Source organism: Protopterus annectens, chromosome 11.part0, assembly GCF_019279795.1.
Source record: "Protopterus annectens isolate FY-2018-M chromosome 11.part0, PAN1.0, whole genome shotgun sequence".
NCBI classification, from domain to species: domain Eukaryota; kingdom Metazoa; phylum Chordata; order Ceratodontiformes; family Protopteridae; genus Protopterus; species Protopterus annectens.
The window spans coordinates 551195012-551219781 of record NC_056745.1 but is presented as its reverse complement, the minus strand read 5'-3'; the positions used below and the strand labels follow the sequence as shown (position 1 = coordinate 551219781).

General features: G+C 38.2%; 1 protein-coding gene across 1 annotated transcript in view; it reads left to right on the top strand.

Moving 5' to 3' along the window:
- HELB (DNA helicase B) overlaps nt 1–24770 on the top strand; it is a 1552493-nt gene that overhangs the window by 812991 nt on the left and 714732 nt on the right. The window lies entirely within an intron of this gene.

The following is a 24770-nucleotide window of genomic DNA, read 5'->3' as shown; positions in this document are numbered from 1 at the left end:
TGACCCGTGGCCATCCCCAATGACAGAAAATATTTTTCCATAAGGCTTCTGCTGTTGCCTTTGCTGTCATGGTTTTGGTAGGAATTGCTTCTACCCATTTTGAAAAGACGTCCACTACTGCTAGTAGATATCTGTAACTTCCCTTTGTTGTTGGTAATGAACCTGCATAATCTATTTGAACTGCATACCATGGCCCATCCGTTGGCTGTACTCGATGTAACTGAGGCCTTTTGCTTTTAGCATTTACCTGCAGACAGATTAAACATTCTTCTATAATCAGTTTGCAGACCTTTTTTAAATTTGGGTTCCAATACTTTTCTTTTACAACTGCCCATAACTTATCAGTTCCAATATGGCCCAGTATTTGGTGATTTAACTTGACCAACTGGCGTGCCAACTGAAATGGTACATATGGCAACTGTAACCCTTTGGAGGTCATGTATGCATAGTACTCCTTTGGTGGTATACCTGCCAATCTGCACTGATCGGTTTCTTCTTTTAAGCCCTGTTATTTTTGTCTATTTACAAGGTCTTTCTCTATTGACTCTTTATCTAGCTCTTTTAAGACACTAACTTCTACATTGGCATACTCCTATTCTGGAAGTTCTTTTCCATTTTGTGCTGCTTGTTTGGCCAAGGTATCAGCTAACACATTTAATCTGTAAGTTTCACTGGTTGGCTTTTGATGTGCTTTTACTTTTAAGATGCTATACTGTCCTTGTTGTTTTGACATTGTTATAACTTTATATATGTCTTTTAATACTTCAGCATGCCGTAATGGTTTACCTACACTATCCACAAATCCTCGTCTTACCCAGGTTTCCATATGTAGTCTTAAAGAATTTACTACATAAGCACCATCTGAAAAAATGTTAATAGGATTGTAATACTTTAGCACATACAATACTGCCTCCAGTTCAGCTCTTTAAGCTGACATATGCCCTGGTAACTTGATTAGTTCAGGAGAACCCAGTTGTGGATTCTCTGGAACTATGGCAAATCCTGTCCAGTATCTATCTGCCTTGGTCCCAATATCGTGCTCCATCCACAAAGATGGATGGCTTAAAGTGATCAAAATCAGATGCTAAAAATTGCACCTCAGGTGACATTATCTTTTCTAAACAGTTATGCTGTTTTCCTTCATATCCCATATGGTTTGACAAATGGTATTTATCCCCTGTCTGTATAGTAACAGTTTTCATTCCAAAAAGTGCCATCCATTTTGCAAAGACTGCCCGACTAATACCATCTGTAATTTTATTCAGTTCAAAACTGTCCATCAAAGCTTTTACAGCTTGATGTGGTGTTTGTACTATAATGCTGGAAAATACGGTCAAATATTCAGTTTGTTTAATACCCCAGTAAATGGCTAATAACTGCTGTATACATGGATGGTAGCCCAATTCCACTGGAGTCATCTTTCTGCTAAAGAAAGTGACTGGGCGTAATGTTTTTTCCATTCTGTTTTCTTCTTTTTTAGTGTTATTGTCCATTCTTTAAAAGCAGATTTTACATTTTTGCTCTTGCATACATCCTGTTTTTAAGTCTGTAAGGGAAAAATGTCCATTCAGCAGATTCCTTTTCCAAGCCATGGTAATTTAGTATGGATGCTGATTACGTATTACTAAACTCTATTTCTACATTTAAGCAAGCTTTATCTTATACCTTATTTATGTTGCATAATTGCAGCAAAATTACTTTCAACCTTAGTATATTGTTGAGCACACTCTAACACTATGAGCTTCTACAAATGGAGTCTCCTAGGCCCTCTGTTGTTCCTCCTGCTCTTGTAGCCTTGCTGGATGCCTTTTCCACTGCTTCCCAACCCCCTGCTTCCAAAAAAACCTGATAGGCACCTAGAAAGTTACTTACAGTCCTCAGGCACTTTAGAAAACCTATCTGCTGACCCCTCTAGGGTATCTGTTGTTTCCAATGAGCCTTCTTAATTGTTGCCTTCCACTAAATTGCCGCAATCTGATAAGGATAGGAGAGACTGGGTAAGCAGGCGTATACTTCAGCTACTCTAGCTTTTAGAGCGGTTAAGTATCAGACAAGTATGACTAGGTGCATTTTGGTTCTTCTCTCTTAAATCTTTTAGGCAATTTCTGATCCCACCCCCGATTCTGTGGAGAAGGCCTCTGCTCTTTCTTTGCTTGGGACATTCTCCCAAGTAGTTTGCCATTCCATTAAATGCAGGTGATGCTTCATCCAGGGCTGCTACTTTTGGATCTGTTTTGAGGAGGTATTCCTGGTTCAGACTTTACCTGATGATATCAAGGCTAAATGGATGGACTGCTTCATTCCTCTAGTAATAAAGACCACAGAGAGACTGTGCCAGAGAAATCTTCTCCAGTGTTTCAATGGAAAATGCTTGAGAGACAGAAAAAAACACAGGAATTGACTAGAAGAACTGAGAGTACATTGGAAGTGAAGCAGAGACTGGATTTGGGAGATGAAGATAAACAGGAATAAAACCAGCAACTTGGAAATTGACAAATAAATGTGGGATTATAAAGCATTAATTATATTTATGAAGCATGACAGAACAAAAAAAATGGAAATATTGGACTTTTTTGATTTTGTTAAACTTGTAGGGGACTCTAAAGCATATGTCCTACTCTATGCCATTAACGATTGGAGGAACACTTACGAGTGAGGAATAGAAAGAAAAGAGCCCTATTAGAAAGGTAAAACTTAAATATTTCAAGATGGTACATAGTTTTGTGTGTTAATATTAAGTTAATATGTTTTGGGGGTGTATTGGGGTATATTTGTTTTTTGTTAGGGTTTTACTTAAAACAAATAGCATTGAAAGATGTGACATAGGCTTAAATGTATTTGATAACAACGATACTGGAATCAAGTGCAAAAAACAAAACTTCGCATACAGTCCACACACTTGAAGGAAATCAGGCTCTGCTCCTGGAAACACCAAATTCTTTAATAATCCACAAGGAGAAAAATAATATTAATGCTGACATTCACAATACGTGTTCGATTCGTAGTCTTCCTCAGAGAGTAAAAAATTACTGCTGGAACAACTCCTTTTATACCCAGAAATCAATCATAATTGATTCATTAACCAATTAATCCTTAAATAAGCCTTTATACTCATGCTTACAAGGAAAACATACTATGAAAACTTTTCCACTCTGTTAGCCACTTACTTAAAAACATATTATGTACATAACTTAATAAAATAATAACTTTAAAACACTAAAATACTTAATATTGTGTATATACATAATAATATTTATATATATGTATATATATAAATGAATCCATCTATTTTTTTAACACAATTTAAGTACAATTTAAGTATAATTCATAACTTAATTAGATAAACTTTAACGCCATCTGGTGTTGCAAGTGACATATAACAAGACAAAAAACAACAAAAATTGTTAAATAAATCACATATAATAGTACAAAATACATGTAAAAATAGGTGTAAAAATAGATATGAATGTAAATATGAATATAATTGATGACTTGTATGTCTCACTTATTACTAGTTGAAAAATATATAAATATAGTTCACAAATTCATACATCCAATATAACATAGAATTTAATTTGATTTGAAATTTAATCAATAAAAGGAATGCAAATTATAATTTATGACCATGATAAAATAAAAGAATGATAGAATAGTATATTGATGTCATATAATATGATATAAATATATAAATGTAAATATATGAATAAACAAATTAAAAAGTTAAAAAGTTAAACACTAAAATGGATGGTGGTTGCACATATAGTTACTATAAATAATGGAAGCAAACTAATGGTTGAAAAATAGCTAAATAATTGAAGCCATAATATGATAGTACAATATAATATAGTACTATAACTTCGCTGCTCTCATTTTCAACACGGGTGCGATGGAAATGATATCATTAAGGCCTGGGGGTCTATTGGCTTCAAGAATTAATTGCCAAATTAATTCTTTATATTCAATTGACGTCTCCCAAAGGCCCCCTCTGATATCCTTATCCACCACTTCTACCACAAAAAAAGTTGAATATTGCTCTTGGACAACTAGCTTTATGTCTATATAAAGCATTATTAACACAATTGGTCTTGATCTCATAATTGTGTTCATAAACTCTATTCTTGAGTTTTCTCTCGGACTTTCCTATATAGAAAGCCTCACATATTTTGCATAAAGTAATATAAACAATACCCTTAGTTTCACAATTGGCAAAACTTTTGCTCTCTAAGTAAATCATGACTTGGTATATAAATTGTATTTTTTGTTAAAATAAATGAACATCGAGAGCACCTACCACATTTATACGTGCCAATCTTTCCAGATTTTACCACTCCAATCTGTCCTTTATTTTCTAATATTGTCTTTAAGCACCTCCCTTTTCTATACGTATATCTCAGTGGTTGTTGAAACAAACATCTGAGGTCGGATAATTTCCCAAATCGTAGCCATTCTTCTTCCAACATTTTCCTAATTTTAACAGCTTGACCACTGAAATCAATGACCAAATTGCCATCCAATTCAGTCCTTTTTTGTTGTTGTTTGATTTTAGCTTCCCAACCCTTGCCTAGGCCTAAAATAGGTTTGAATTTTGATTTCCTACCTTGCTTAACTTCTTCTGCAATAATACTAATAAGATCTCAGGGATAATTTCTTTCCTTAAACATATTAAACAACAATGAGCATTCCTCATCAAAATCACAGTCCCTAGAAATCATGCGACTAGCTCTTACATACTGCCCTTTCACCACACTCTTCTTCTGATAATATGGATGGGCACTATTATAGGAAAGATATGAATTCGAAAATGTATCTTTCCTAAATATCTTTGAAAAGAAACCTGTTTCTTCTTTTCCAATGTATATGTCCAAATATCTAAGAGCTATTTTGTCCATCTGGTAGGTAAATTGCAAAAAATCAGTTGACTGGGATATATGCTTGAAAAATGCATTAAATTCATCCTCAGATCCGATCAACAAAAACACATATCATCTAAAAAACGTTGGTACAAATTCTAACAGTGCTTAAAAGGGGAATTAATAATATATTTTTCTTCCCATGCACTTAGAATGATATTTGTGTATGTTGGGGCACATCTAGCACCCATAGCGATGCCTTGTATCTGTTTAAAAAATTCCCCTTCATAAAAGATGAAATTATTACTAAGCACAAGATCCATCAAGGTAATAATCAAATAAAAATCATTGTTATTATATTTGCCATAATCAAGTAAGGCCTCCTCAAACCATTTCATGCCTTCAGCATGTGGGATGGAAGAAAACAGGTCAACTATATCAATAGTTATGAAAATTACTTCTTTCCTAAAAACTTCAGGTGTTAGATTGGCTAATAGTGACCATGAATCTTTGACCACTGCATTACCTGATAATGACATATCCTTTAATTTTCTATCAAGCCATTTAGCAATAAGTGGTGTTACTGAATTGGCAGAGGCCACTATTGGTCTCATAGGTGGATTGCTTGTATTCTTATGGACCTTAGGCACACCAAATATGATAGGAGTCATTGTTTTTTCCACTTCTAAAAACTTATACAACTGAATGTCAATGGAACCTTCCAATAACATATAATTTAAGACCATTGCTACCTTCCTATTACCTATATTTACTTCATTGAGCGAAGCTCTAACATATTTTGTATCATTCAAAAGATCCATAATTTTTGCTTCATATGTCAATTGGTCCATAATTACCGTTCCCCCACCCTTATCTGGTTTGCACACTCTAATACTAGTATCATTGCTTAATCTTTTAAGTAGCAAGTTTTCTTCCTTCGTCATATTACAGCCAACCTTACCTTTAGATAATTCCATCCTAATTTTACTTTCCATCAGTAATTCAAAATTTTTCAACTGGGGGTGGAGGGGTGGATTAAATGTGCTTTTACGTCTCAGCTCATTATTTATTTTAGCATATTGTTGTCCTTGAAATAAAATTTCAAAGTTCTTCTTCCTTAAAAATAATTTTAAATCAATCAATAGTCTTGTAAGATCCGCTTTCCTATTAGGGACAAATTTAAAGCCCTTGGAGAATAAAGAAAACAAAGTCTCATCAATATCCAAAAGGCTATAATTAAAAATGTTATAGCCATTATAATTCCAAACATAACCATTTACCTTAATAATTCTATTATTCAGTAAAACTTCAGATCTTTCTACCACTGCATCTGTTCCTTGCTGTGGTTTTGATTGTAATTCTGATTGTAGAAGCCCATTTGCCGCCCTCGCCCCCTCCCCCATCTGATAGTTTTTTTGAAAATTATTAGTTTGCTGATAGTTTCTAATTCTTTCTGACCTCCTTAATTGAGGAAATTCAATTTCATCATCCACATCAATAAAAACGTCATTATCATTGTCAATCACAGCTTCATTCCTATTCTGTTCCTTATTATTCCACTCATGGCCATATTCAGAATAATTTTTAAACTTGTATGGTCCTGGTTTAGGGTAACATACATTATCCTTGTATTCCTGAATATCCCTATCCAATTTTTTACATTTTCTTTCATATACATTCCTAATATTATTTTCAGTCCTTCTAAGCATTTCATGATACTTTTTTTGATTATTTTCCACAGTAAAAAGCAAGTCATTTATAATACAATCATTCAACTTGTCTATTTTGCTTTGTAAAAGCTCCATTTCCCTTTCATTTTCATTAATTAGGGCTCTTAAAATATCTAAACCACACCTGTTAAAAATACTTAATAATTCTTTATGCAATTCACCTCCTTCCTTTACCCTGTTTGGATATTTAAAAATTCTAAGTACTTTTGGGACAATATCCAAACTAACACATTCTTTTAAATATATATTTTCTAATTCAAGATTCTTAAATCTGAACAATAATTCATCTAACATTTTAACATTAGATTCATAAGAAAGGTTAATGTCACTTGCACTCACCAGATGTACTTTCTTATCTTTGAAATTGAATTTCATATGTAAAACATCCTTCAAGTCCTTGGTATACCTCGGTGTTGTATATTATATGACATCAATATACTATTCTATCATTCTTTTATTTTATCATGGTCATAAATTATAATTTACATTCCTTTTATTGATTAAATTTCAAATCAAATTAAATTCTATGTTATATTGGATGTATGAATTTGTGAACTATATTTATATATTTTTCAACTAGTAATAAGTGAGACATATAAGTCATCAATTATATTCATATTTACATTCATATCTATTTTTACACCTATTTTTACATGTATTTTGTACTATTATATGTGATTTATTTAACAATTTTTGTTGTGTTTTTTGTCTTGTTATATGTCACTTGCAACACCAGATGGCGTTAAAGTTTATCTAATTAAGTTATGAATTATACTTAAATTGTACTTAAATTGTGTTAAAAAAATAGATGGATTCATTTATATATATATATATATATATATATATATATATATATATATATATACATATATATAAATATTATTATGTATATACACAATATTAAGTATTTTAGTGTTTTAAAGTTATTATTTTATTAAGTTATGTACATAATATGTTTTTAAGTAAGTGGCTAACAGAGTGGAAAAGTTTTCATAGTATGTTTTCCTTGTGAGCATGAGTATAAAGGCTTATTTAAGGATTAATTGGTTAATGAATCAATTATGATTGATTTCTGGGTATAAAAGGCATTGTTCCAGCAGTATTTTTTTACTCTCTGAGGAAGACTACGAATCGAAAACGTATTGTGAATGTCAGCGTTAATATTATTTTTCTCCTTGTGGATTATTAAAGAATTTGGTGTTTCCAGGAGCAGAGCCTGATTTCCTTAAATGTATTTGACAATAAACTGCTGTATAAAAGGTCAGCCTGATAAACATTAGTGTGTGCATGTAACACAAAAGCTGGAGCTAGATACTTAACAAAAATCTGTTACAAATAAAAGGTGGAAATAATAGCTTTTCAACACAATGACCCTTTTGATACCATCTTTAAATGTTAATTGTCTCACAGATATATACAAAAAAGAGTAGCGAACGATTTTAAAAAATGTAGAATGCAAATAGTTATGCTACAAGAGACATAATTGGAATGAAGTGAACATGTGAATTTGATAAAGAAACATTTTCAGGATGGTTATTCAGTGGAATACCTGGGACGAGGGAAGAAGACAAAAAAGATGATGGTAGATATATAGTACTAAGGGGCTACTGGCAAGAGAGGAGCATTACACTGGTATGTATTTATAGTCTACCTAAAACTGCTTTAATGGAGCTTAAGAAAATTCTGGGAGAAATGATCAGTTTTCAGCAGGGAATTTTACTTATAGTCATACATCTCAACTGTACCGAATTTCTCGTTTTTTACTGGTTTTGAGGTCCAAAGAATGGGGTGCCACGATTCCCGAGTGACACACCTTAATTTCCAAATTTCCCAGCTTTTTATTAAAAATTTTTGTTCCCCTGCCTTTTGAGCTGACATCATCACATGCAGAGGCATGTGCGATGACGTCAGCATCGTGAACAGCCTGCCAGCCTGTCGGAATTAGGGCTCCAGAGATTCCCTGTACTTTTTTTCTGTAGTGTGCATTTCCCCAGCTGCTCCAGCTTGCATTTCAGCCATCCATGTGTGCATTTCCCCAGCTACACCAGCCTTAAATGACCAGCTTGCATTTTCAGCTGCTTCAGGTAAGGAAGACAAATAAGGAGAGCAAAAGGTAAAAATCATTTCAATTACCGCCACATTTGAATTTAACAAGGTCCGCACTTTACACAAGGGGTGTGTTTACATTGAATGAAGTGTGACCAAGTGTGTGCAAGTCCGAGAACTGTATCTGTTGCAAGTTCAAGAACTGTATTTTATTTGGCAACGTGCATACTATCTTCTGCTGGCAAAGTGTGTGCTTCTTCATTTTAATTGCTGCCTGCTGCAAGGTTTAACGGCCGTTAATGGCTTCTGTGAGAACTGTAGTATTTTAACAGGCCATTAGTGACTTCTGTTTTTTATCTTCTGGTGTGCCACTGCTGCAAATTGGTGCAAGTCCATGAACTGCTGCGCAAAAGTTCATTAATGGCTTCTGTAGTCTGTAGAAATGCATTTTAACTGTTGCAGGGGGGGGGTATTGTTAACTATATTTTTTCTCTCTGCACAGCCATTAATGGCTTCTTTTCTTTAAGTCCTCATGACTGGGTCTTAGATCCAATGTCTGATCTGATCCGGCACTTCACAGACATAGATTCAAGGCTTGAGCTCCTCCCTTTCCCATAATCCCCTTTTGCACTCTAACCCTCAGATCTTGTTTGCCGGGCTTACACAAATGCGATTCCTGGCTCAGAGCTGCTTTCATTGATTTTCACAACATTTTTCTCAGATAAGTGCTTTACTTCTTAAGTCTAGATAGTTTTTCTTGTAATTATCCTCCCCTCCTGTTTCTAGATGTTGCTGGTGCTGGAGCTTTGTACTAATCCCACTCCCTTCCTTGCCTTTTTTGATTTCCAACTGTCAGGCTTAGGCTTATTCCTAGACATAGATGTGTTAGTTCTCCTCTACTGTGTTAAAGATTTATTAACAGAGGTTTTTTGCTGTGTGTGTGTGTGTGTGTGTGTGTGTGTGTGTGTGTGTGTGTGTGTGTGTGTGTGTGTGTGTGTGTGTGTCTGTGTGTGTCTGTGTGTGTCAAATGCCCCAAGTAATTATACCTGGTGGTTAGTGTTACTCAGGCTCAAACGATGTACCTTAGGTACAGGTAGCAAGACTCTGAATTCTCTACCCAGACCCACACCACCACTTGTGTTCAATGTTTCTTTGGACTGTTCCTCTTAAAATTTGTGGTTTTCTAACAAATTAGTGAAAACTGAATTCACTAAATGATAGCCATTTAAGTTTGTCTTCCTACCCTCAGAAAACGCATGGTAAGACGAAACATTTTATTCTAGCAACTTTTCTAAGATTATACAAGCAATGTTTAAAACGTGTCCCCGGTTTTGGGCCTTTGTCCCCCCTCAATAAATTTTGGCTTTTTCCAGATTTCTTGTGCTGCATAGTTCTTCAGGGGGAGAGACATTTAGTGCTGCTTATGCCAACTCTGTGTGTGTTAGTAGCACAACAGGTAGAATACTTGCTTTTGCTGCAGATGGCTTTGGGTTCTACCCCCACAGTATGTAGATGGATTGCCGATACTGTATGGTGGTGTACTTTTAAAGGGGGTGTGGATGCTGTAGTCCTGAGAATGTCCTCTTTGACAGATATGCCTTGTAAATAATGAACCTGTTATCAGTTTGCCATCCATTCCCTATTGCTTATCATTTTTTTAAATGTAACAGGCAAGTTATTTATCAAGGGCAACAAGCACTTTATTTGTAGATGAAACAATGAAATATAAAGTTTTTTGCTAGCAGCAACCTCTTCATTAGTTACAGATGATCTCTTTAATGTGGAATTATTTAGATAACTTTTACCTCTGCAGAGATTGTGCATATTTACTGATACTGGTGGATTGTAGAAGTCTGAGTAGACTTTTATGATGGAAATGTTCTAAATTGGGCAGTTTTGTCATTATTGGTTCATTGCTTACTGAAAAATGTTCAAAACAAGTTTATAAAACACGCTTTAACACCTGTACTGTATTATACAAGGAATATAATTTAATGTAATCAGGAAGGTGTATCAAAGAACACGTGTATGTTTTGTGTGCAAAGGGGTCTTTGATGTGAAAACAGCCAAAAGGTAATCTTTATCCACCACTGGCTAGATGATTTTTTTTGAATGTCAGTTTCAATGCTGTTTCAATGAATGTGTTTACTTTCAAGGACAGATATGTTTTAATGCCAAGTCTATTTTCATTGTGAGACTGTATTGCTTTGTTTAGCAGATGACAGCTATTAGTGTTTGTGCTATAAAATGTGAAAAAAAGTTTTAAATGAAATCCAAATAATTATTGTAGGAGTAAAGCAGCATGCACAGTACAGTGTTTATGGTAAATGGGTCGAAATAGCCAAGTAATGGGACATTGGAATGGCTGCAGGGGGAAGGGCTGTGTATGGGGGGACCCCATTTGACCATGATTTTGTGAGGGGGGAGGGCGGCAAACTCACAGCCCCAGGAGGCACAAACTCTAGCTACGTCACTGATCAGTAGGCCACAGAGAAAGACTTTTGGAGGTCCTAGCAAACTCTAATATTTTGCTAAGCTTAGAATACTGCCTACCATTAAATGCCCTACTTTTACCACAAAACCCACATACTGCAAGTCACCAAAAACAAAATCCTAAGGTTGATCTTCTCCCTTCCCAGTGAACATCATTGCTACACATTTAAAAAAATATGGTTACCATTTACTACAGGGTCTGTGCTCTAGGGCCATATTTTGGTTGTCTTTCCTTCAGTTTGTGTTTGAAAGTTGGTATCCCACAATTCTGTTGGAGTGGGTAAGATTACATAATTATGTATGCAAATTGTATGTTAATCAACATACAGATTTGTACCTATTTTTCATGGGCCTTTGTCCAGGTTTTGATGTTTCCAGGTTGAGAGGTATGCTTATAGTTGGGGACTGGAATTTGATTTGCAGTAGGGAGGATGTGTATGGGGTGGGGGCAGAAGGGAAAATATAACAAAGGAGGGTAGATTTGTTTCAAGAAATTTATGAAAATATTTGGTATGGAAGATATGAATTCAGTAGTTGGAATTTGGAGTGAATTTACAAATTCACCAATATACAAAAACTGGGCTAAGCTAGAAAGAACTTACATTTCACAGGAACATGTACATTTAATTGAAAGTTTTGATAAGCATCCAATAACTATTTCAGATCACGCACCAATGACAACTAAAATAAAAACACAGGGTAATGAAATAAAAATGAAACACTGGTGCTTTCCCACCTATGTATTGAAAAGAGAGGAATTTAGGGAATGGGTAGTATAAATTATTTAGGAGTTATTAGAGAAGACAGAAATTTCTTCTGAAAATGTAGCTAGGGAATGGGATAAAATTAAAGTGAAGTTTAAAAATAGGGTGGAAATAAAGCAAAGAGAGATATGGTTAAGAAGCAATAAGACTTATTTAGAGGGACTGACAAATGTTAAAGTATTGCAGAATAGGGCGAATCTCACGGAACAGGAGCAATTACAAAATGCTAAGCAGAAAATAAAGGATTCCCTCAATCATATGCATGAGTTTAGAAAGACTGCTGTTAAGCAACTGTTTTTTGGTAATAATGCCAGAGCAGAAGAACTTTTAGCGCAACTACTGAGGCAACATTAATAGGAAAGGGTTGTCACCGAACTTTATAGTACCTATAACAAGGAAGATAACAACAGATCCTGTAGAAATGCTAGGAATGTTTCAGGAATTATACGAAAGTCTATATAAAGCAGAGAAACATGAATATCAAGCAAAGGTACAAATGGAAATGTTTATGGAAGAATTAAATATGCCAATGTTAGAGGTGGATGAGGCTCAATTACTAATAGGTAGGATAGGAGGAGATGGGCTAAAAATGGTGATGTATAACCAATCAACACGAAGGTCCCCAGGAATAGATGGTATTCCTGTGGAAACTAGGAGGGAAAAACTGATAAAAGAGTTAGAAGGTTTTGTTTAATACTATTTTAAGAGGAGAAGCACCAGTATCCTGGAAGAAAGTGGTGGTGGCTGTAATACCTAAACAGGATAAAGAGCCATCAGATCCAGCTTCATATTGACCCATTTCAGTCCTAAACTATGATTATATTATAAAGTGTTTGTCTATAATGGCTAAAAGAATGGCAAAGGTGATGCCAAAATTGATAGACATGGATCAGTGTAGATGTCCTTCAAGGATGCATCTGCAGTCCTTACAAATGGGTTGTCCTGTCGTCAGGCAGCCCTTCGGTCGGCCGGATTCCAAAGTCTGGGTCTGGCCTCGGCTGGTGTCGCACTTCACCCGACGTCATAGCTGCAGTTATTCGGGTATAAAGGCATCAGCCGACGCCATTTTCCTCAGTCTTTCTTGCCGCGTGGCGCCCGAAGCAGAAGCTGTTCGCAAGTGCCGGTCGGTCAGAACCAGAGATTACTACTACCGAATACTTCTACTACTACCGAAGACTTCTAAAAAGCTAAGTACCCCGTTGGGAACTCTTTCTTGCCTCAGCCGATGTCAGAAAAAGTGAATAACTGTTTAACTTGTGGGAAACAAATCCTTACTGCTTACCTTGTTTAGGCCCAGACCACGACGTAGGAGCTTGTCTAGCCTGTGCTTCTTTTAACCGGCGGACGCTTAGACGTCAGTCGGAATTTGCTGAGGAGTTTTTCGGCTCCGATTTTGCTTACATTATGCCGTTGGATCCTCCGACTACGCAAATATCTAAAAAGCGCAAGGAAAAGGACCGACACTCGCGGTCCGCGGTTTCGGCCGAAACCGCGGTTAAGCCGGCCACGAGTGTCTCTGTTTCGGCTGAAACCGAGCAAGCGGTTCTTCCTTCAGCCGAAAACTTACCTCCTACCGAGGCCTCTTCCAACCTGGTGGAATCGGCTTCTGAAATCCCACCTGCTCTTGCAGTTTCTCAGGAATTATCTGACACTATTCCCTTGGATATTTCAACCCCTGCACGTGGAGCTGCTAGGCCACCTGCAACCATGTCCATTAAGGCCTTTGCCAGGGCTAAAGCAGCTAAAACTACTAAATCTGTGGCTGTTAAGACCCCCTCACAGGCCTAGCTCTAGTTCACAAATGCTTAGTCTAGCAGAGGATCTCATTTCTTTAATCCGGGGATCCCAACCTCAACCAGACAGGGCCTCTCACCCACCTCCAGAGAAGAGGCCTAGAGCAGAGCCCCCTGAGCCAGTTTCTACAGATTATTCCTCTGATGACTCAGATAATACAAACCCTCCAGAGGCTCCTTTCTCCCCTTATGAAGACTCTGATGCTGAAGAGTCCATTCCTTCTGCCTCTCCGCCTGAGGAATTTTCCTTTGGGGAAACCTTGCATGCTATGAGGGAACAATTTCAGTGGCAGGGTCAGGATTTTTCAGATTCCAGAAAGAGGCTTAGAACTTTTCTGCATTTACCACAACATAGGCCTTTAGCCATACCTCCAGTCCTTTCTGTTGTAGATGATGCATTTAATGATGCTTGTACTGCTCCTGATTCACTACCTCCGGCCCCTGCTAAGCCCGATAGGTACTACAGGGTCCCGGACACGCATTACCATTTGTATAAGGCTCCTTTTGCAGATCCCGAGACTATCTCCCAGGGACCTAAGGCTGTAGCAGCTACTTCTGCCAAAAACCCCCTCCCCTCTGAAAGGGAATCCAGGTCCTTAGAGAGATGGGGTAAAAAATTTTACACTTCTGCTACTCTTTCAGCTAGGGCCTTGAACTGTCAGTTTCACATGATCCAGTATCAAGAATTTATGCTAGACCAGTTAACCAAAAAGCTGTCCTCAGATGAATCATTAGACAAAAAATCTGTTCAGGAAATGGTACATAACATACAGCAAGTCAGTAACCATTCCTTAAAATGCGGCTGTGATGCACTGGAGGCTTCCTTTAGATCAGCCATGACTGGCACAGTTATCAGAAGGCATGCATGGTTAAAAGAGCAGGCCTTACCAGACCATGTCAAATCAAAACTACTAGATGCTCCTATGGATAAGATCAATTTGTTTGGCTCTCCTGCACAACAGGTGCTGAAGAAGATGGAAGAGAAGGCAAAATCTGTCCAAACAGTGAAAGATTTCTTACAGGTCCAACCTCCAAGGTTTAGCAGGAATTGGCCCTCCAAGAATTGGTCCTTTCCAGACTCCTCCAGAGCTCAGAGAGGCAGAAATAGGCGTTCAAGAGGCAGAAGTCAATCCAGGGGTGCCTACAGGGGATGCCAGTGGCAGGGTGACAACCAGCGAGGTACAGACACAGCCACCACCACTACTACAGGACAATCAGTGACTTGGCTCTGGCACCGCCTACCAGGGAACAACTAGAAGCACCCTTAGGCGGGAAGCTAGCTTTATTTTCAGTAAACTGGCATTACATCAGAGTGGATTTTGCAGACACTAGACCAAGGTTACAGGTTTCACTTCCATACTCTACCAGGGAAGAGAGGAATGCCAAACCTACCTCCAAATCAAAAGGCAGAAGCTCTAAAACAAATAACTCAATTATTAAGGATGAGAGCTGTGGAAAAGGTACCATCTATGGAGCAAGGACAGGGATTTTACTCCAGACTCTTCCTGGTACCAAGAAAAGAAAGCAAATGGAGACCTTTTCTCGACCTGTCCGCTTTAAACACATTCCTCATTGTTCCAAAATTCAAAATGCTGACCCTACAGCAGCTTCTTCCCATGCTGGGCAAGGAGTCTTGGCTGGTAACTCTAGATCTCAAGGAGGCATACCTGCACGTCCCCATATGACCGAATTGCAGAAGATACCTCAGATTTCTTGCAGGATCAGAGCATTATCAATTCTCAGCATTGCCCTTTGGCTTATCTACTGTGCCCAGAGTGTTCACGAAATGCCTGGCATCAGTAAAAGCTCTTTGCAGGCTTCAGGGAATCCAAATCTACCCTTACCTGGACGACTGCCTGATACAAGCGGACAACAAAAACAAGCTAGCAGAAGACTTGAAAAGGGTCATTTACCTACTACAAGCCCTGGGATATACAGTCAATATAAAAAAGTCAAGGCTGATACCATCCCAAAGGATAACCTTTTTGGGTGCAGAGCTGGACACAGCGAAACAAATGGCATTCCTAACAGTAGAAAAACAGGAGCAACTCCCTCTCTACTTCTTGGCATTAACAAAGCAGAACCATCTAACAGCAAGAAAAGTCCTGCAAGCCTTGGGTTTCATGGCATCCTGCATAATATTGGTTCCACATGCCAGACTGCATATGAGAAAGTTACAGTGGTACCTAAGAAATTTATGATCTCAGCACAAGCACAGCCTAGAAACCCAAATTCCAATAATTCCATGCCTGAAGCAAGAATTCCAATGGTGGGCTCAGGCCTGTCAATCAAACAAAGGACTGCCCTTCCACAACACTCAACCCAGCCAAACCATCACAACGGACGCCTCAGACCTCGGTTGGGGGGCCCACATGCTGGACAAGTGTATACAAGGTTTATGGTCTCAAGACCAGCTACACCTACACATAAATCAAAAGGAAATGCTGGCAGTAAAACTGGCAATTCAGACATTCAGACCATTTCTTCAACAAGGTCAACTGTTGATAAAAACAGACAATACCACAGTTATGTGGTACATCAACAAACAGGGAGGCACACACTCGTACCCTCTATGCCGGATGGCAATGGACCTCTGGAATGTGGCCCTGAGATACAACATTCAGTTACAAGCAATTTTTGTACCAGGAAAAGAAAACATTCTAGCAGACATACTAAGCAGAACTACCACGGATGCCCACGAATGGATGCTGCATCCGGACATCTTCAAAACCATTACGAGAAAATGGGGACTCCCAGAAGTAGACTTATTTGCATCCCCACTCAATCTCCAACTAAAGAAATTCTGCACAAGGACGTACCACCCACTTGCTTGGAAGGTGGACTCGCTATCTTTCAGTTGGAAAAACCTGACAGCTTATGCATTCCCACCTCTTCCTTTGATGCACAAGGTGCTACTGAGGATCAAAGAAGACCGGCCAAGGATCATCCTGATAGCTCCAGACTGGCCAAGGCAACATTGGTACCCATTACTGAGGAGCATGTCTCGGGAACAAATATGGCCCCTGCCCCTAGTTCCCTTGCTGTTAACACAGAACAACTACAACACCCTGCATCCAAACCTGAAAACACTGCAGCTGACTGCCTGGAACATTGCATAAGACCAATTAACCCAAATTTATCCCAAAGGGTTAAAGACATTATCTTGGAGGCTCGCAGACCCTCAACAAGAAAAAATTATTCAGCAAAATGGAAAAGATATCTCATTTGGAGTACTGCAAAAGGAGAAAATGTGTCACTGGTAAACATAGCCAACATCCTGGAATACTTGGCAGAGCCCTTCCGCAAAGGCCTGTCCTATTCTTCCATTAAGATTCATGCATCAGCTATTTCAGCAGAATACGACTTGGATCCTCCAGTCTTCTCACATCCTCTGCTCAGGCAGTTTCTGAGAGGAATTAAAAATGTCAAACCACCTAGGAAGCCACCATTGCCAGCATGGGACTTGAACTTTGTGCTAGAAAAATTGACACTCCCTCCTTTCGAACCAGCAGCAACAGCAGGATTACAATACTTATCATGGAAAACTGCTTTCCTGCTGGCAATCACTTCAGCAAGAAGGGTATCTGAGCTACAGGCATTAATGGCAGTACAGCCCTTCCTGATCTTCCATCAAGATAGTGTCCATGAGAACAAATCCTACTTTTATGCCTAAGGTGGTCTCCAGAGTATCCTTAAATCAGGCTATCCACCTACCTACATTCTTCCCCAACCCACAGAACAGGGAGAAAGACTGTTGCACACCTTGGATGTACATAGACAATTACGCTACTACCTGGACAGGACCAAGGGCAATAGAAAAACTGACCCGCTACTGGTAGCATATGCAACAGGAATGGAAGGAAAAGCAATTTCAAAACAGACAATCTCTAAGTGGATAGGAAATTGCATTAGATTTTGTTACTCCTACCATGGGAAGAAAACTCCAGAAAACATCAGGCCTCACTCTACAAGGGCTACAGCCACTACCACAGCTTTTCTACGAGGAGTGGCTACCAAAGACATTTTAGAGGCTGCTACTTGGAGCTCCGTGCATACATTTGCCAAGCATTATAATTTACCTCTATACTCTAGATCCCGAGCAGGTTTTGCCACTGCTGTTTTGCAAGGGATCTTAACTACACCATAATTTTATTTCTCCTCCTCCCCAGTTTGGCTATGGTATTCTACCCATTTGTAAGGACTGCAGATGCATCCTTGAAGGACATAGTACAGTTTTGTACCTACCATAAATGTAGATGTCCGATAGGAATGCATCTGCAGTCAGGATTACCCACCCTCCTTCCCTCTGTGGTACTCCTAGGGTATTTGCCCATCTTGTAGCTAGCTGGGGGAATCTATTATGGTGCATTTGTTTGTATATATGTACATACATGCTTATATTTTGTTTGCTCTCTACTATTTGGAATCATTTGCATTTATCCAAATTTAGACTTCCTAGAGGGCACCTGGCATCTGGGGCAAGAAACACTGAGGAAAATGGCGTCGGCTGATGCCTTTATACCCGAATAACTGCAGCTATGACGTCGGGTGAAGTGCGACACCAGCCGAGGCCAGACCCAGACTTTGGAATCCGGCCGACCGAAGGGCTGCCTGACGACAGGACAACCCATTTGTAAGGACTGCAGATGCATTCCTATCGGACATCTACATTTATGGTAGGTACAAAACTGTACTTTTTGTTTGGGGAGGGGGGGGGGGCAAAAATTTTAAATTAACAAAACATTGATGATCTAGAGGGAAGCTGAATGTAGGAAAATACGACTGTTGTTGGTGGGCCTTGATGCAGAGAAAGCATTTGACAGAGTAAGCTGAGAGATTATGAGCAGGGAAATGGAAGCATTTGCATTCCCTGATAACATGATAAGGTTGATTAGGAGGATATATGAGGGATCAGAGGCGAAAATTAAACTGGGTGGGTTCCTTTTTATTTTATTTTATTTGACATTTGTTGACCAGGAATGTCCGACTGAGCTAGAGCCCTTTTTCAGTGGGCCAGGGAGAAAAGCTCCTTAAAAGTACATAAAAAGTTTACAAAAATAGCAATTTATGAGAACATTACAGAGAGTATAAAGTGTTGTACTTAACTTTGTTATAAATATTTTGCAGTTTGTTGAGATTATGCAGGGTTTGATAGATGTAATTGTCAAACTATTTACAAGATACAGTCATAATATACAATAAAAGAAAACATGGTAAGATTTGAAACTCATAGTCGGGGGGGGGGTAAAAAGTCCTCTCTGATAATTTCTGTTTAAGCAGAGGAACACGGCAGGGGTGTCCTATTTCCCCTTTGTTATTTGTATTATATTTAGAACCACTGGCAAAGAAAATAAGTCTCAGAAATTCAAGGTTCTAATTGGTATGGTAGTGAAGAAAAGCCTGCTCTATTTGCAGACAGTATTATTTACTACCTGATAAAACCAGAAAAGGACATTTCACTGATGTGGAACATTTTCAGATCTTTTCAGGATACAAAATTAATGAAGCTAAAACAAAGGCAATAGCTGGAAATTATGTACCCACACACAAATTGGTTTAGCAATCTCCATATTTCTGGGGAAATGATAAAATGAAGTACTTAGGAGTATGGATTAAAAAGGATTCTGGTATAGCAGCTGAGTATATGTGAGAGGAGACTAAATAAAAGATAATAGACATTAGATGCTGTTGTATGAATACAGACAGTAAGGTACAAACAGTTAAAATACTTTTATTCCCTTTAGTTTTATATGTAGGTCAGGTATATTTTTATGAAGTAGAGGAGGTTGAGGCTAGCAATTAATAAAGAGCGGAAGGAGTTTAGGAGGGGAAGCTGTCAGGAGTCAAGTGGGATAAGCTAATTCTTACAACTGAATAAGGCGGTTTGGGATTACCCGATTTGAAGGTGTTTTTCAGAGCTAGACAGTTAAGGCCTCCTCTACATAGCACAGACAGAAACCTATGATTCAAAGTGGAAAGGGATGATTATGAAACAGGGGGAAGCTCAAGAAACAAGGCGAGACTGGGATTTTGGATGCAGACCCTTAGGGAAGATGACAATAACCATGTAGAATTTTATATTCATAAAGTAGCAGAAGGTATTCTAAGTACTAAGCCAACACAGGAACTGAGAAAGGAGAATCTGCCAGTAGGGATGACTGCAATTAGGGATACATACAATAGGCAGGAGGGGACTGGAATTTATTGGAGAAAATTGGTAAAAGAACGGAAAAGGTAATAGAATGGGAAGAGGGCAATAATTTATTTGGACAGCAGGATAGAGATATCAGAGTATAGGCAAAGAGAAAGAAATAGGAGGATCCTAAGTGAAAGACTAGCACTGGTAAACTTTTTAGTAGAATCTAGAACAGAAGCTGCTGTTAAAAAAGGAGTAATTAGTAGAGCATACAGAATATCGCATGATAAATATAAAAATCAATCAGAGGAGGTTTGAAAGGGATGGGAAATGAGATTGGATAAGCAATTCACAAAGAAATAACAGGGAGATATATGTATGGCTACCATATGTGGAACAAAGTCTAAAAGATTTAAGATCTTTGGAAGTGTCTGCATAGGTATTTTATACCCCAAGAAGACTTAAAATTTCTTCGGGTAGACAGCAAATGTTGGAGGTGTGATGGGGAAGAGAGAGGTAACTGGGAACATTTTCTGGGACTGTAATGAGTAGCAGACTTTAAAGATTCCCTGCAGACTGCTCTGTCAGATACTGGATGAGCAAGTTAGAAATTATTTTTTGAGGTATGATACAGAATTGGAATTGTCTGTCTAATTATGGGAGATATTGGAGGTTCTAATGAATTCTTCTTGTCTATCGAATACTTCCAGTATTTCAGGTAAAAGCCGATTTGTGCCCCATTTTCAAAATCAAGTTATTCAGCAATGTTCTGCAGTATGTAATTTCTTTATTGAACGTTTATATAACTGTTGGAAAGCAATATGGATGTTGATTTTAATCTATCTGTAGAACAATGGTGGGCTTTAAAAAGTTTAGGTAGCAATGTTCAACTAGTAGTAAAGCCGGCAGATAAAGATAATAAAGTGGTTATTATGAATTTTAAAAAGTATGTTAAAATGGGTTGTGATCGTGTTTCACTGTTGCAGTCATCACGCTTGGGTTATCCTGCCAGGGGTAGCCCTCAGTCGGCCCAAATACCAGAGGCTTAGTATTTCTGCATCGGTTGCTGTCGCTCCAGGACTGACTTCAGGTCGTTAGTGGTATAAAATCAGGCAGCTGATGCTATTACATCAGTCTTTTTTGCCGAGGAGCCTGAAGCAGAAGCAGTTCGCACGAGTGCTGGTCGGCCACTACCTGAGTTTTTGTTACCGAATTGAAGTTGAAGACTTCTAAAGCTAAATACCCCATTGGGGATCCTTTTTTCTTGCTCTAACCAATGTCAGAAAAGTTAACAATTGTCTCGCCTGTGGAAAGCAAATACCACACCAAGACTTCCATTCTTACTGTGTCACCTGTTTAAGCCCAGACCACGACGTCCCTCGCTGTTGCTTTTGTGCTTTGTTCAATGCCAGAACTGTATATCGTCGGGCACTTCTTGTAGCTAAATATTTTCACTCAATCCTCGTATTCCGATATGGCTTCGGTAAGCCATCCAACTACTGATCTTCTGTAAATACATAAGGTTAAAGACAGTGACAGACCACACAGATTCAAAACTGCCGCCGACGAAGCTAGTCGTCAGTTCTCCGGTCCTCAGTGAGGCACTTTTTGCAGCCCATGACGCCCACTTCTGTGGATTCGTAGGCCACTACCAAGACCCGTTCGGAGTTTGTTATGCTGCGAGACTCTTCTTCGACTAAGGAGCCTGTGGATGTCTCAACCTTGGATAGGTCTGGAGCCACTAAGCAGGCACTGGCTCCCAAGGAAGTTCTTCGCACTATCGATACTTGACACAAACCAATGACTTCTTTCGCGTCTTCAGTTCTTTCTAAAACTACTGAGTTTCTAAGGCCCAGGGTATGAACTACGCCTAAAAAACTGACGACCCAAGCTCAGGCACCTGCTTCCATGCCTCAGTCTCAAATGCTTAAAATGGCGGAAGACCTTATTATGCTTATTAGGGGAAGCCAGGCTACCCCTTCCAAAAGAAAAAGATACTTGTCCCCAGTAGTTTTATCTGAACTGGAGTCCGATGACTCTGTGGTTTCTGAATATGAAGACATGCAACCCCTTTCTGCTTATGAGGATTCTGATGCAGAGGAATCCATTCCTTCTGCCTCTCCTCCTGAGGATTTTTCATTTGGTGAAACCCTACATACTTTAAGGGAGCATTTCCAATGGGAATGTCAGGACTATCCTCAGTCAAAAAAGAGACTCCGGGAATTCTCAGATTTACCACAGCACAGACCTTTAGCCAATCCTCCTGTCCTGGGTATTGTGGATGTTTTTATGGAATCCAGTTTGACTCCTGACTTCCTTCCTCCTGCTCCCAGGAAACCTGACAGGTACTACAGAGTCCATGACTCTCACAAATTCTTTTTCAAAAATCCTACTGCTGACCCAGAGGTCATCTGCCAAGGACCTAAAGGAATGAAAGCAACCTCAGCTAAGAATCCCACCCTCTCAGACAGGGATTCCCGAGCTTTTGACAGATGGGTAAAAAAGTATACACCTCTGCAACTCTTGCTATTAGAGCACTAAATTGTCAGTTCCATATACTGAAATATCAGCAGCATACCATGGAACTCCTCAAACAAAAAATATCTTCCTTTCCTGCTTGTGCAGAAATCAAGAATTACAAGAGCTTATGCATTCTGCAAGCCAAGTTACTAAGCACACCTTGCAATGTCTTCTTTTATCACATTTCCAAAGACCACCACGGCTGTTTCCAATGTTTTTACTTTTTATTCCATTAATATAAAAAAACAGAACAATGTAAAAGTGATGGTGATACCAAAATTCAAAATGCTCACCCTCCAGCAGCTCCTTTGTATGCTTTCCAAGGATGCCTGGTTAGCCACCCTAGACCTAAAAGAGACGTATCTACACATCCCAGTCAGGGAATCTTGCAGGAAATATCTACGTTTCAGGGCAGGATCTATGCACTTTCAGTTCTCTGCGATTCCCTTTGGCTTATCCACTGCTCCCGGAGTTTTCACAAAATGCCTGGCTCCAACCATTGCATTTTGCAGACAAAGAAATATTCAAATTTACCCCTACTTAGACGATTGCCTGATTCAGGCAGACAGGAAAAGCTGTTACAGCACCTGACCTTTGTAAAGGACCTACTGACCTCCCCTGGGGTATACTATAAACGAAAATAAATCAAAACTAGTCCTCACACAAAAAAATGTATTCCTGGGAGCAAGCCTGGGCTCAGCATCCCAGATGGCATTCCTTACTCCAGAAAAACAAGCCTACCTTACAGGCTACTTATCTCAACTTGCCATCAGAACCCAGTTATCCACAAGGAAAATCCTGCAAGCTCTGGGGAATCCGGACATTTTGAGCCATTACTTGGTGGGGGTAATATGGTTGTAAAGAGTCGTAACAATGACAAAGAGTTCAATACTAGCTTTCTCTTTACTTATAATATTGAAGCCCATATTATCAATAACATTATTTTTAAGAACTGGAGAATCATTTCAGAAGATCAGCAGTTGGCCAAATTATTGGGAGAGAAGCCGATGATTACTTATAGACGTGGACCTAATCTCAAACAGCTTTTAGAACGAACAAAAACTAAAATAAATAGGAAGGGGTTAGGCATGAAAAGATGTGGCACATGCCATTATTGTAAATATATTTTGGTTAGTTCTACTATTAATATGGCTGGTAAAAATGTTACCATTTATGGCTCTTTCAATTGTAATTCAAATGGAGTGGTCTATACGGCAACATGTAAAAAGTGTCCAGCTTTTTACATAGGTAAAACCGATAGACCACTCAAGAAAAGAATATATGAACATGTATACGCTATGGGAAGAGGTGATTTGAATAATGCTCTTGCAAAACACATATTTAACAATCCAGAGCATAGCTTTTGTTTTGCAGTGGTACATCAAGTTCAACCACATGTTAGAGGGGGCCCTTGGCAATTGAAATTAGAACAACAAGAAGCTTTTTGGCAGATTCGTACTGCTGCCTATATGCCTCCTGGCCTTAATGAGATATTGTCCATTAAATGTTTTCTAAAATTGATGGCATTAAATAGATGAATTGTCACAACACACTATATTAAACTTTGTGCCATTTAGATCTATGGTTAAAGCCTTTTCTACATGGCAAGAGGTAGTTACTTTTATTATTGTAGAGTTTAGGTACTACTTAACTCTGGTATAATATTTGTAGACAAGTTTATCATATTTCATAGATTAAGCTTGCTTTATATATATAATATAATTTATTATATTTGTCATTTTTTATCTTTTACTATTTTTCTGCTTGCTTTGTCCTTTTGACTATCTAGTCAGTAGTTACAGAATTGGTTTTAGACTAACATATCAAAACCAACTGTTTTTTGTATAGAATTGTGTTTTTATATACAGTTTGGTTTTTGTTATAGAGCCAACTTTTTATGTAAATAAGTTTTTAAAATATGAAAAGTTGTGTATCTTTTTAAATATTGGGGTATTATTGTGATGTCATTGCTAATTATACTATTTAATATGGTAATGACATTTTGCTATTGTAATATTTTTGTCTGAAGAAGGTGGGGAGAATCTCCCTACCGAAAGCGCTTACAAATAAAGGGTTATTTGACTATATTCTTACTGTTCCTTGCCGTTGGATTTCGTTGCCTCTTTGGATTTTTCACTTGTTTTGGTTTTTGTCGTGGTTCAACAACTTGTTAAATTTTGTTTAGAAAATAATGATTTCGTTTTTAACAATGACATTTTTCATCCGAAACAAGGTATGGCCATGGGACATCTTTTGCCCCTATTTATACCAATTTAATGATGGCCTTTTTTGAAATTAAGAGTATGTTTTGTCTTTCTTTCTTTAAAAAAAATGTTGGTATTTTAAATATATAGATGATCTGATTTTTGTTTGTAGGGGAGGTTACGATCTGGTTAAAATTTTCATTGAGCAGTTACATAATAACCAGTTCGGCTTTA